At 59.0% G+C, this 12,124-nt stretch overlaps 1 long non-coding RNA gene across 1 annotated transcript in view; it reads right to left on the reverse strand.

Annotated features, from left to right (window-relative positions):
- Nucleotides 1–4,255: 4,255 nt before the first annotated feature.
- The window catches only part of LOC142257129 (uncharacterized), a 38,977-nt gene continuing 31,108 nt past the window's right edge, over nt 4,256–12,124 (reverse strand). Inside the window, exon 3 of the long non-coding RNA XR_012727594.1 lies at nt 4,256–4,398. This is a non-coding gene — a long non-coding RNA (uncharacterized LOC142257129). The remainder of the gene's footprint in view (nt 4,399–12,124) is intronic.

Raw genomic sequence — 12,124 nt, forward strand, 5'->3', positions numbered from 1 at the left:
TACTCCTGCCTGCCCTGACCGCCTACTCCTGTCTGCTGCCTGCCCTGACCTCCTACTCCTGTCTGCCCTCACCTCCTACTCCTGTCTGCCCTCACCTCCTACTCCTGCTTGCCCTGACCGCCTACTCCTGCCTGCCCTGACCGCCTACTCCTGTCTGCCCTCACCTCCTACTCCTGTCTGCCCTCACCTCCTACTCCTGCCTGCCCTGACCGCCTACTCCTGTCTGCCCTCACCTCCTACTCCTGTCTGCCCTCACCTCCTACTCCTGCCTGCCCTGACCTCCTACTCCTGTCTGCCCTCACCTCCTACTCCTGCCTGCCCTCACCTCCTACTCCTGCCTGCCCTGACCGCCTACTCCTGCCTGCCCTGACTGCCTACTACTGTCTGCCCTCACCTCCTACTCCTGTCTGCCCTCACCTCCTACTCCTGCCTGCCCTCACCTCCTACTCCTGCCTGCCCTCACCTCCTACTCCTGCCTGCCCTCACCTCCTACTCCTGCCTGCCCTCACCTCCTACTCCTGCCTGCCCTGACCGCCTACTCCTGTCTGCTGCCTGCCCTGACCTCCTACTCCTATCTGCCCTCACCTCCTACTCCTGCCTGCCCTGACCGCCTACTCCTGTCTGCTGCCTGCCCTGACCTCCTACTCCTGCCTGCCCTGACCGCCTACTCCTGTCTGCTGCCTGCCCTGACCGCCTACTCCTGTCTGCTGCCTGCCCTGACCTCCTACTCCTGTCTGCCCTCACCTCCTACTCCTGTCTGCCCTCACCTCCTACTCCTGCCTGCCCTCACCTCATACTCCTGCCTGCCCTCACCTCATACTCCTGCCTGCCCTGACCGCCTACTCCTGTCTGCTGTCTGCCCTGACCTCCTACTCCTGTCTGCCCTGACCTCCTACTCCTGTCTGCCCTCACCTCCTACTCCTGTCTGCCCTCACCTCCTACTCCTGCCTGCCCTGACCGCCTACTCCTGCCTGCCCTCACCTCCTACTCCTGCCTGCCCTCACCTCCTACTCCTGCCTGCCCTCACCTCCTACTCCTGCCTGCCCTCACCTCCTACTCCTGCCTGCCCTGACCTCCTACTCCTGCCTGCCCTGACCTCCTACTCCTGTCTGCTGCCTGCCCTGACCTCCTACTCCTGCCTGCCCTGACCTCCTACTCCTGTCTGCTGCCTGCCCTGACCTCCTACTCCTGCCTGCCCTCACCTCCTACTCCTGCCTGCCCTGACCGCCTACTCCTGCCTGCCCTCACCTCCTACTCCTGCCTGCCCTCACCTCCTACTCCTGCCTGCCCTCACCTCCTACTCCTGCCTGCCCTCACCTCCTACTCCTGCCTGCCCTGACCTCCTACTCCTGCCTGCCCTGACCTCCTACTCCTGTCTGCTGCCTGCCCTGACCTCCTACTCCTGCCTGCCCTGACCTCCTACTCCTGTCTGCTGCCTGTCCTGACCTCCTACTCCTGCCTGCCCTGACCTCCTACTCCTGTCTGCCCTCACCTCCTACTCCTGTCTGCCCTCACCTCCTACTCCTGCCTGCCCTGACCTCCTACTCCTGCCTGCCCTGACCTCCTACTCCTGTCTGCTGCCTGTCCTGACCTCCTACTCCTGTCTGCCCTCACCTCCTACTCCTGTCTGCCCTCACCTCCTACTCCTGTCTGCTGCCTGTCCTGACCTCCTACTCCTGCCTGCCCTCACCTCCTACTCCTGTCTGCTGCCTGTCCTGACCTCCTACTCCTGTCTGCCCTCACCTCCTACTCCTGTCTGCCCTCACCTCCTACTCCTGTCTGCCCTCACCTCCTACTCCTGTCTGCCCTCACCTCCTACTCCTGTCTGCCCTCACCTCCTACTCCTGTCTGCCCTGACGTCGTACTCCTGTCTGCCCTGACCTCCTACTCCTGTCTGCTGCCTGCCCTGACTTCGTACTCCTATCTGCTGCCTGCCCTGACTTCGTACTCCTATCTGCCCTGACGTCGTACTCCTGTCTGCTGCCTGCACTGACCTCGTACTCCTGTTTGCTGCCTGCCCTGACCTCCTACTCCTGTCTGCCCTGACTTCGTACTCCTATCTGCTGCCTGCCCTGACTTCGTACTCCTATCTGCCCTGACGTCGTACTCCTGTCTGCTGCCTGCACTGACCTCGTACTCCTGTTTGCTGCCTGCCCTGACTTCGTACTCCTATCTGCCCTGACGTCGTACTCCTGTCTGCTGCCTGCACTGACCTCGTACTCCTGTTTGCTGCCTGCCCTGACTTCGTACTCCTATCTGCCCTGACTTCGTACTCCTATCTGCCCTGACGTCGTACTCCTGTCTGCTGCCTGCACTGACCTCGTACTCCTGTTTGCTGCCTGCCCTGACTTCGTACTCCTATCTGCCCTGACGTCGTACTCCTATCTGCCCTGACTTCGTACTCCTATCTGCCCTGACGTCGTACTCCTGTCTGCTGCCTGCACTGACCTCGTACTCCTGTCTGCTGCCTGCCCTGACTTCGTACTCCTATCTGCCCTGACGTCGTACTCCTGTCTGCTGCCTGCACTGACCTCGTACTCCTGTTTGCTGCCTGCCCTGACTTCGTACTCCTATCTGCCCTGACCTCCTACTCCTGCCTGCCCTGACTTCGTACTCCTCTCTGCTGCCTGCCCTGACTTCGTACTCCTATCTGCCCTGACGTCGTACTCCTGTCTGCCCTGACCTCCTACTCCTGTCTGCTGCCTGCCCTGACCTCCTACTCCTGTCTGCCCTGACTTCGTACTCCTGTCTGCTGCCTGCCCTGACTTCGTACTCCTGTCTGCTGCCTGCCCTGACTTCGTACTCCTGTCTGCTGCCTGCCCTGACTTCGTACTCCTGTCTGCTGTCTGCCGTGACGTCGTACTCCTGTCTGCTGTCTGCCCTGACGTCGTACTCCTCCCTGCTGCCTGCCCTGACCTCGTATTTCTGCCTGCCCTGACGTCGTACTCCTGTCTGCTGCCTGCCCTGACCTCGTATTTCTGCCTGCCCTGACGTCGTACTCCTGTCTGCTGCCTGCCCTGACGTCGTACTCCTGTCTGCTGCCTGCCCTGACGTCGTACTCCTATCTGCTGCCTGCCCTGACCTCCTACTCCTGTCTGCCCTGACGTCGTACTCCTATCTGCCCTGACCTCCTACTCCTGTCTGCCCTGACGTCGTACTCCTCCCTGCTGCCTGCCCTGACCTCGTATTTCTGCCTGCCCTGACGTCGTACTCCTATCTGCTGCCTGCCCTGACCTCCTACTCCTATCTGCCCTGACCTCCTACTCCTGTCTGCCCTGACGTCGTACTCCTGTCTGCTGCCTGCCCTGACGTCGTACTCCTCCCTGCTGCCTGCCCTGACCTCGTATTTCTGCCTGCCCTGACGTCGTACTCCTATCTGCTGCCTGCCCTGACCTCCTACTCCTATCTGCCCTCACCTCCTACTCCTGTCTGCCCTGACGTCGTACTCCTCCCTGCTGCCTGCCCTGACCTCGTATTTCTGCCTGCCCTGACGTCGTACTCCTCCCTGCTGCCTGCCCTGACCTCGTATTTCTGCCTGCCCTGACGTCGTACTCCTGTCTGCTGCCTGCCCTGACGTCGTACTCCTGTCTGCTGCCTGCCCTGACTTCGTACTCCTGTCTGCCCTGACGTCGTACTCCTGTCTGCTGTCTGCCCTGACGTCGTACTCCTCCCTGCTGCCTGCCCTGACCTCGTATTTCTGCCTGCCCTGACGTCGTACTCCTCCCTGCTGCCTGCCCTGACCTCGTATTTCTGCCTGCCCTGACGTCGTACTCCTCCCTGCTGCCTGCCCTGACCTCGTATTTCTGCCTGCCCTGACGTCGTACTCCTATCTGCTGCCTGCCCTGACCTAGATCCCTAGAAACATTCCCAGTAGCCGCAGTAGTCTCCTCTCCTGGCGCCTCATTACAGGACCGGTTCTGCGCCTCTGCATGTGATGGAGCCGTCACCTGAGGAAGACGCAGGTTCCTTCATGTCCTCGGCATCCACAGCTCAAATGAAGATGTTTATCCTTAAATATCACTTGGAGGGGCCGGAGCAGCGCGGGGAGATCACCCTGACGCGGCCCCTATCTCCTGCCTTTCATTCGCGCTCCTCCCAGCGCGGCTCCGGGCTTCATATCTACTTTACATGGACAAATTATTCCAAAACCACAAACACAAGTGCAATAAACAGAAGGATACAAGGCGGCGGCGGCGGCGAGCGGAGACTAGATAAGAGGAAGAAAGACAATGCTGACAGTCCTCACCGGCTCCCGCTCCCTCCACTGCGCCAATTTATTCTGACATTTCCTTCTGGCATTTAACGTGTGTTTTTCTGTATTTTCTGCCCTCGCAAAGGTTTCCAGCGCTTCTATCGGCACCGACAGCCGCTTCACTGATTCCTTCTGGAGGCTTCACTCTTAGAAATAGGAAAGTAATGATGTAATGAGGCCGAAAAGATTGTAACATGTGATGTAAATGTGCGACCGAGGCCGCAGCTCAGATATCAGCGATCACCCCAATATTCTACAGGGGACGGACCGCCTCGCCCCTCCTCCCTATATCCCTCGTCCCTGCTCTCCCACATCCCTCGCCCCTCCCCCCACATCCCTCACCCCTGCTCTCCCACATCCCTCGTCCCCCACATCCCTCACCCCTCCTCCCCCACATCCTTTGCCCATTTTCCACCATATCCCTTGCCCCTCCTCCCCAGATCCCTCACCCCTCCTTCCTTTATCCCTCGCCCCTCCTCCCCAGATCCCTCGCCCCTCCTTCCTATATCCCTCGCCCCTCCTTCCTATATCCCTCGCCCCTCCTTCCTATATCCCTCGCCCCTCCTTCCTATATCCCTCGCCCCTCCTTCCTATATCCCTCGCCCCTCCTTCCTATATCCCTCACCCCTCCTCCCCAGATCCCTCGCCCCTCCTTCCTATATCCCTCGCCCCTCCTTCCTATATCCCTCACCCCTCCTCCCCCACATCCTTTGCCCATTTTCCACCATATCCCTTGCCCCTCCTCCCCAGATCCCTCACCCCTCCTTCCTTTATCCCTCGCCCCTCCTCCCTATATCCCTCGCCCCTCCTCCCCAGATCCCTCACCCCTCCTTCCTTTATCCCTCGCCCCTCCTCCCCTGATCCCTCGCCCCTCCTCCCCAGATCCCTCACCCCTCCTTCCTTTATCCCTCGCCCCTCCTCCCCGATCCCTCGCCCCTCCTTCCTATATCCCTCGCCCCTCCTCCCCAGATCCCTCACCCCTCCTCCCACACATCCCTTGCCCCTCCTCCCCAGATCCCTCGCCCCTCCTTCCTATATCCCTAGCCCCTCCTCCCCAGATCCCTCACCCCTCCTCCCACACATCCCTCAACCCTCCTCTCCCACATCCCTCGTCCCTGCTCTCCCACATCCCTCGTCCCCCACATCCCTCACCCCTCCTCCCCCACATCCTTTGCCCATTTTCCACCATATCCCTTGCCCCTCCTCCCCAGATCCCTCACCCCTCCTTCCTTTATCTCTCGCCCCTCCTCCCCTGATCCCTCGCCCCTCCTTCCTATATCCCTCGCCCCTCCTCCCGATCCCTCACCCCTCCTCCCACACATCCCTTGCCCCTCCTCCCCAGATCCCTCGCCACTCCTCCCACACATCCCTTGCCCCTCCTCCCCAGATCCCTCGCCCCTCCTTCCTATATCCCTAGCCCCTCCTCCCCAGATCCCTCAACCCTCCTCCCACACATCCCTCAACCCTCCTCTCCCAGATCCCTCGCCCCTCCTTCCTATATCCCTCGCCCCTCCTTCCTATATCCCTCGCCCCTCCTTCCTATATCCCTCACCCCTCCTTCCTATATCCCTCGCCCCTCTTCCCCAGATCCCTCGCCCCTCCTCGCCCAAATCCCTCGCTCCTCCACCCACACATCCCTCACCCCTCCTCCCACACATCCCTCGCCCCTGCTCTCCCACATCCCTCGTCCCTGCTCTCCCACATCCCTCGTCCCCCACATCCCTCACCCCTCCTCCCCCACATCCTTTGCCCATTTTCCACCATATCCCTTGCCCCTCCTCCCCAGAACCCTCACCCCTCCTTCCTTTATCCCTCGCCCCTCCTCCCCTGATCCCTCGCCCCTCCTCCCGATCCCTCACCCCTCCTCCCACACATCCCTTGCCCCTCCTCCCCAGATCCCTCGCCACTCCTTCCTATATCCCTAGCCCCTCCTCCCCAGATCCCTCACCCCTCCTCCCACACATCCCTCAACCCTCCTCTCCCAGATCCCTCACCCCTCCTTCCTATATCCCTCGCCCCTCCTCCCCAGATCCCTCGCCCCTCCTCCCCAGATCCCTCGCCCCTCCTTCCTATATCCCTCGCCCCTCCTTCCTATATCCCTCGCCCCTCCTTCCTATATCCCTCGCCCCTCTTCCCCAGATCCCTCGCCCCTCCTCACCCAAATCCCTCGCCCCTCCACCCACACATCCCTCGCCCCTCCTCCCACACATCCCTCGCCCCGCCTTCCTATATCCCTCGCCCCTCCTCCCCAGATCCCTCGCCTCTCCTCCCACACATCCCACACCCCTCCTCCCCCAGATCCCTCACCCCTCCTCCCCCAGATCCCTCGCCCCTCCTCCCCCAGATCCCTCGCCCCTCCTCCTACACATCCTTCACCCCTTCTCCCCCAGATCCCTCGCCTCTCCTTCCAATATCCCTCACCCCTCCTTCCACACAACCCTCACCCCACCTCGCCCAGATCCCTCACCCCTCCACCCACACATCCCTCACCCCTCCTCCCCCAGATCCCTCGCCCCTCCTCCCACACATCCCTCACCCCTCCTCCCACACATCCCTCACCCCTCCTCGACCCTCCTCCCACACATCCCTCACCCCTCCTCCCCCAGATCCCTCACCCCTCCTTCCTTTATCCCTCGCCCCTCCTCCCCAGATCCCTCGCCCCTCCTTCCTATATCCCTCGCCCCTCCTCCCCAGATCCCTCGCCCCTCCTTCCTATATCCCTTGCCCCACCTCCCCAGATCCCTCGCCCCTCCTCCCACACATCCCTTGCCCCTCCTTCCTATATCCCTCGCCCCTCCTTCCTATATCCCTCGCCCCTCCTTCCTATATCCCTCGCCCCTCTTCCCCAGATCCCTCGCCCCTCCTCGCCCAAATCCCTCGCCCCTCCACCCACACATCCCTCACCCCTCCTCCCACACATCCCTCGCCCCTCCTCCCACACATCCCTCGCCCCTCCTTCCTATATCCCTCGCCCCACCTCCCCAGATCCCTCGCCCCTCCTCTCACACATCCCTCACCCCTCCTCCCCCAGTTCCCTCGCCCCTCCACCCACACATCCCTCACCCCAGATCCCTCGCCCCTCCTCCCCCAGATCCCTCGCCCCTCCTCCCACACATCCCTCGCCCCTCCTCCCCCAGATCCCTCGCCCCTCCTCCCACACATCCCTCGCCCCTCCTCCCCCAGATCCCTCGCCCCTCCTCCCACACATCCCTCGCCCCTCCTCCCCCAGATCCCTCGCCCCTCCTCCCACACATCCCTCCCCCCTCCCCCCAGATCCCTTGCCCCTCCTCCCCCACATCCTTTGCCCCTTTTCCACCATATCCTTCACCAATGCTCTCCATATCCCTCACCCGCTTCTCCTATACGCATGCGGTATGGATGCGGTAGTGATGCTTTTTTTGCCAGCAGGTGTAAATTCGGTGCAGGAATATGTTGTAAAAGTTGCAGCAACAAATCTGCATCTCTTGGCAAAAAAATCCACAGTTTTCTGAAGGGAGATGCAGGTGTGTGAACTCTCCTGTGAGAGTTCATTGAGGTCACCTGGGGATAGGTCACCTGCGACCATAGGTGGAAGACCGTGGGAACCTCCAGCTCTGACCACAATTAACCTGAGTGATGTCAATGCTCATCGTGCCTCAGTCTCTGCCTAAACCTCACAGCGTTGGGGCATGTTTCATGATCGCACGCTGTGTCTTCAGTAATGTAGCAAAGCTGAAATCGTCATGGGACCTCATGTGGATTACGTCGGACCTACAGGGGTGTTTTGGAGTTAATAAAGTGGTAAAAGATGCGGGCGTCACACGGGACGATCTATCGTGCGATCGCACGAGCGATCGTACCCGCCCCCATCGTTTGTGCGTCACGGGTAATTAGTTGCCCGTGTTGTACAAAGTCGTTAACCCACCTTCACACGTACTTACCTCCCGGGCGACCTCGCTGTGGGCGGCAGACATACTCTTCCTGAAGGGGGAGGGACATTTGGCGTCAAAACGTCACACGGCAGCCGGCCAATAGAAGCAGAGGGGCGGAGATGAGCGGGACATAAACATCCTACCCACCTCCTTCCTTCCTCATTGCCGGCAGGACGCAAGTAAGCTGCAGTTCATCGCTCCCGGGGTGTCACACGGAGCGATGTGTGCTGCCTCGGGAACGATGAGCAACCGGACGGTCGATTTTTTGAAACTGAGCGATGTGTCAACGATGAACGAGGTGGTCAGTATTTCTGCTCGTTCACCGTCGCACGTAGCTGTCACACGCTACGATATCACTAACGATGCCGAATGTGCACCACTACCGACGTGACCCCGACGACATATCGCCCGATATATCGTACCGCGTGACGCCCGCAAGAGAGTGCTATGTTGTCTTTTATTTAAAGGGAACCAATCATCAGGATTTTTATATATACATCGCATCCTGATGATTGTTCCTTTAAAATAAAGGATTTTTTTGGTGTTTGTGTTTATTTCTTTTCATTTACAAATTAGTAATGGGGGTCTCAAACTCTCCTCATTACTAATTTAGGACTTAGTGGCAGGTGTGATTAACCCCTCATTAGCCCGATTGCCACTGCATTAGGGCAATCGGGAAGAGCCGGGTAAAGTGCTGGGATTCTCACATCTAATGGATGCGACAATTGAGGGGCCTACAGGTTGCTATTTTTAGGCTGGGGGGCTCCCAATAACCATGGGTCTCCCCAGCCTGAGAACATCAGCCCCCAGCTGTAGGGATTTACCATGGCTGGGTATTAAAACTGGGGGGAGGGACCGTATCTATTTAATAAATTTTAATAAAAGCTGCATGCAGTTCCTCTTATTTTGATACACGGCCAAGATAAGCGCATGGCTGGGGGCTACAGCCTGTAGCCGTATGCTTTATCTGTGCTGGGACCCTACACCATTTTTTTATTTATTTTTATACCTCGTTTAAATGCGCATAGCTTCTGTGATTGGAAATGTCAGAAATGCTGCCACTCTCGGTGAGGGCGCGTCTTACTGCAACAAATCACAGATGCCGGTGAGTGAGGAAAACAGTGCATATGCATGAGCCTAATGAGCGGCCCCGGAAGTGAATGGGCGGTCGCGGGAGCAGTTACCACCGCGCCAGAGCCGCAGTGTCATGATTCCTCATGGCTAGGGGGCGGAGCCTTCTCTCAGGCCTCACTTCCGGCCCCTGGATGCCTTAAAAGCTGACACTTCCAGTGAACCAGCGCCGGCTATAAGCTTAGCACTGCTTTGCCGGTGATTGCTGGTCCTGTGAGTGATATCCTGATCTGTCTGTTCCTGTGCCCCTGTGCCCTTGTCTGTGTTCTGTCCCCTGGTCGTCCCTCCTGTCCTGTGTCCCCCCTCCTATTCCCCACTCGGTTGCTTCCTCGGTACTGACCTTAGCCTGACTTTTACTTTGCTTCTGCTTGCTCCTCCGGTCTTGCTTCTGCCCGTACGGTGTCTGACCCAGCCTGTCTGACTATTCCTCACAAACCCTGCAGTTCTGCCTCTCAGCTGTGCTGATTAGGCAGTGCATGAGAACGCTGTGCATTTCCTTCCTGGTTCTCATTGCTCTGTGTAGTGTCATCGGCTGCAGAGCTCTGGCTCCCCCTGGTGGCAGCATTACACTCAGTAAGTAGAGCGCGTCTGCTCCTTTCCCCTATCCCTTCTACTACCATTTTTAATCACTTGATTTGGGTGCACATAGACTTTTATGGGGACCGGCGTCTGGCCAGATATTCGGGATCAATCCCAGGCCGGAGCCGGATTTTTTTTTTAAATTCAGTTAGGTCTGCCGGTCCCAGTTATCTGTGAGTCCACCCATCACTACTCGGGGACATCGTGTTACAAGAAGTGGAAGAATTGCCACCAGGAGACAGCACTGAGACAGGTGGACACTAGTGAGAGCTGTCATAACACATGCATCTCCCCGTCTGGTACCTGGCATGTCGTAGACTTATGGGCATCTTGCGTCTCCTGGGTATGTCACGGCCTCCTATGCATCTTGCGTCTCCTGGGTATGTCACGGCCTCCTATGCATCTTGCGTCTCCTGGGTATGTCACGGCCTCCTATGCATCTTGCGTCTCCTGGGTATGTCACGGCCTCCTATGCATCTTGCGTCTCCTGGGTATGTCACGGCCTCCTATGCATCTTGCGGCCCTTGGGTATGTCACGGCCTCCTATGCATCTTGCGTCTCCTGGGTATGTCATGGCCTCCTGCGCATCTTGCGGCCCTTGGGTATGTCACGGCCTCCTATGCATCTTGCGGCCCTTGGGTATGTCACGGCCTCCTGTGCATCTTGCGGCCCTTGGGTATGTCACGGCCTCCTGTGCATCTTGCGGCCCTTGGGTATGTCACGGCCTCCTGCGCATCTTGCGGCCCTTGGGTATGTCACGGCCTCCTGCGCATCTTGCGGCCCTTGGGTATGTCGTGGCCTCCTGCGCATCTTGCGGCCCTTGGGTTTGTCACGGTCTCCTGCGCATCTTGCGGACCTTGGGTATGTCACGGCCTCCTGCGCATCTTGCGGCCCTTGGGTATGTCACGGCCTCCTGCGCATCTTGCGGCCCTTGGGTATGTCATGGCCTCCTGCGCATCTTGCGGCCCTTGGGTATGTCATGGCCTCCTGCGCATCTTGCGGCCCTTGGGTATGTCATGGCCTCCTGCGCATCTTGCGGCCCTTGGGTATGTCATGGCCTCCTGCGCATCTTGCGGCCCTTGGGTATGTCATGGCCTCCTGCGCATCTTGCGGCCCTTGGGTATGTCATGGCCTCCTGCGCATCTTGCGGCCCTTGGGTATGTCATGGCCTCCTGTGCATCTCGCGGCCCTTGGGTATGTCACGGCCTCCTGCGCATCTTGCGGCCCTTGGGTATGTCATGGCCTCCTGTGCATCTTGCGGCCCTTGGGTATGTCATGGCCTCCTGTGCATCTTGCGGCCCTTGGGTATGTCATGGCCTCCTGCGCATCTTGCGGCCCTTGGGTATGTCATGGCCTCCTGCACATCTTGCGGCCCTTGGGTATGTCATGGCCTCCTGCGCATCTTGCGGCCCTTGGGTATGTCACGGCCTCCTGTGCATCTTGCGGCCCTTGGGTATGTCATGGCCTCCTGCGCATCTTGCGGCCCTTGGGTATGTCATGGCCTCCTGCACATCTTGCGGCCCTTGGGTATGTCATGGCCTCCTGCGCATCTTGCGGCCCTTGGGTATGTCATGGCCTCCTGCGCATCTTGCGGCCCTTGGGTATGTCATGGCCTCCTGCGCATCTTGCGGCCCTTGGGTATGTCACGGCCTCCTGCGCATCTTGCGGCCCTTGGGTATGTCATGGCCTCCTGTGCATCTCGCGGCCCTTGGGTATGTCGTGGCCTCCTGCGCTTGTCATGGCCTCCTGTGCATCTCGCAGCCTCCCTCACTGCTTTCTTTATTTTTGGCCTCTAGATTCTGACACGTTTCCCCCTCCAGTAGAGCGGCGACATTTTTCCCCTCTTAACAGATCACACAGGGTTAAATGAGACAAGTGCCATTTCATTAGCCTGTAATCATCCGGTTATGGCGCGGTGCAGACATTAACGAGCTGTATTAATGGCGGGATCAGTGCGCCGGCCTGTGCACCCGTGAACTGCTTTTCTGTTTATCCCCCATTAATAAGCTTTCAATAATCTGCCGCTATTTATGTGCCATAAATAAGCCGCGCCGCGCTCGCCACTCGCGTATTTCCAGCTGTCAGTGCGGCAGAGGGACTTTCCCCATCACCTTAAAGTGACACAATGATAATTAGCATAGAAGGAAGGGGGCAACACAAACTGCCGCCCCCAATTGTAAGAGGTCCCGGTGGGATCCGCTGATGGAGCGAGGTTCTCAGAGGTAATCACCAGTAATTAAAACTTGACTCC

This window comes from Anomaloglossus baeobatrachus, chromosome 11, assembly GCF_048569485.1.
Source record: "Anomaloglossus baeobatrachus isolate aAnoBae1 chromosome 11, aAnoBae1.hap1, whole genome shotgun sequence".
NCBI classification, from domain to species: domain Eukaryota; kingdom Metazoa; phylum Chordata; class Amphibia; order Anura; family Aromobatidae; genus Anomaloglossus; species Anomaloglossus baeobatrachus.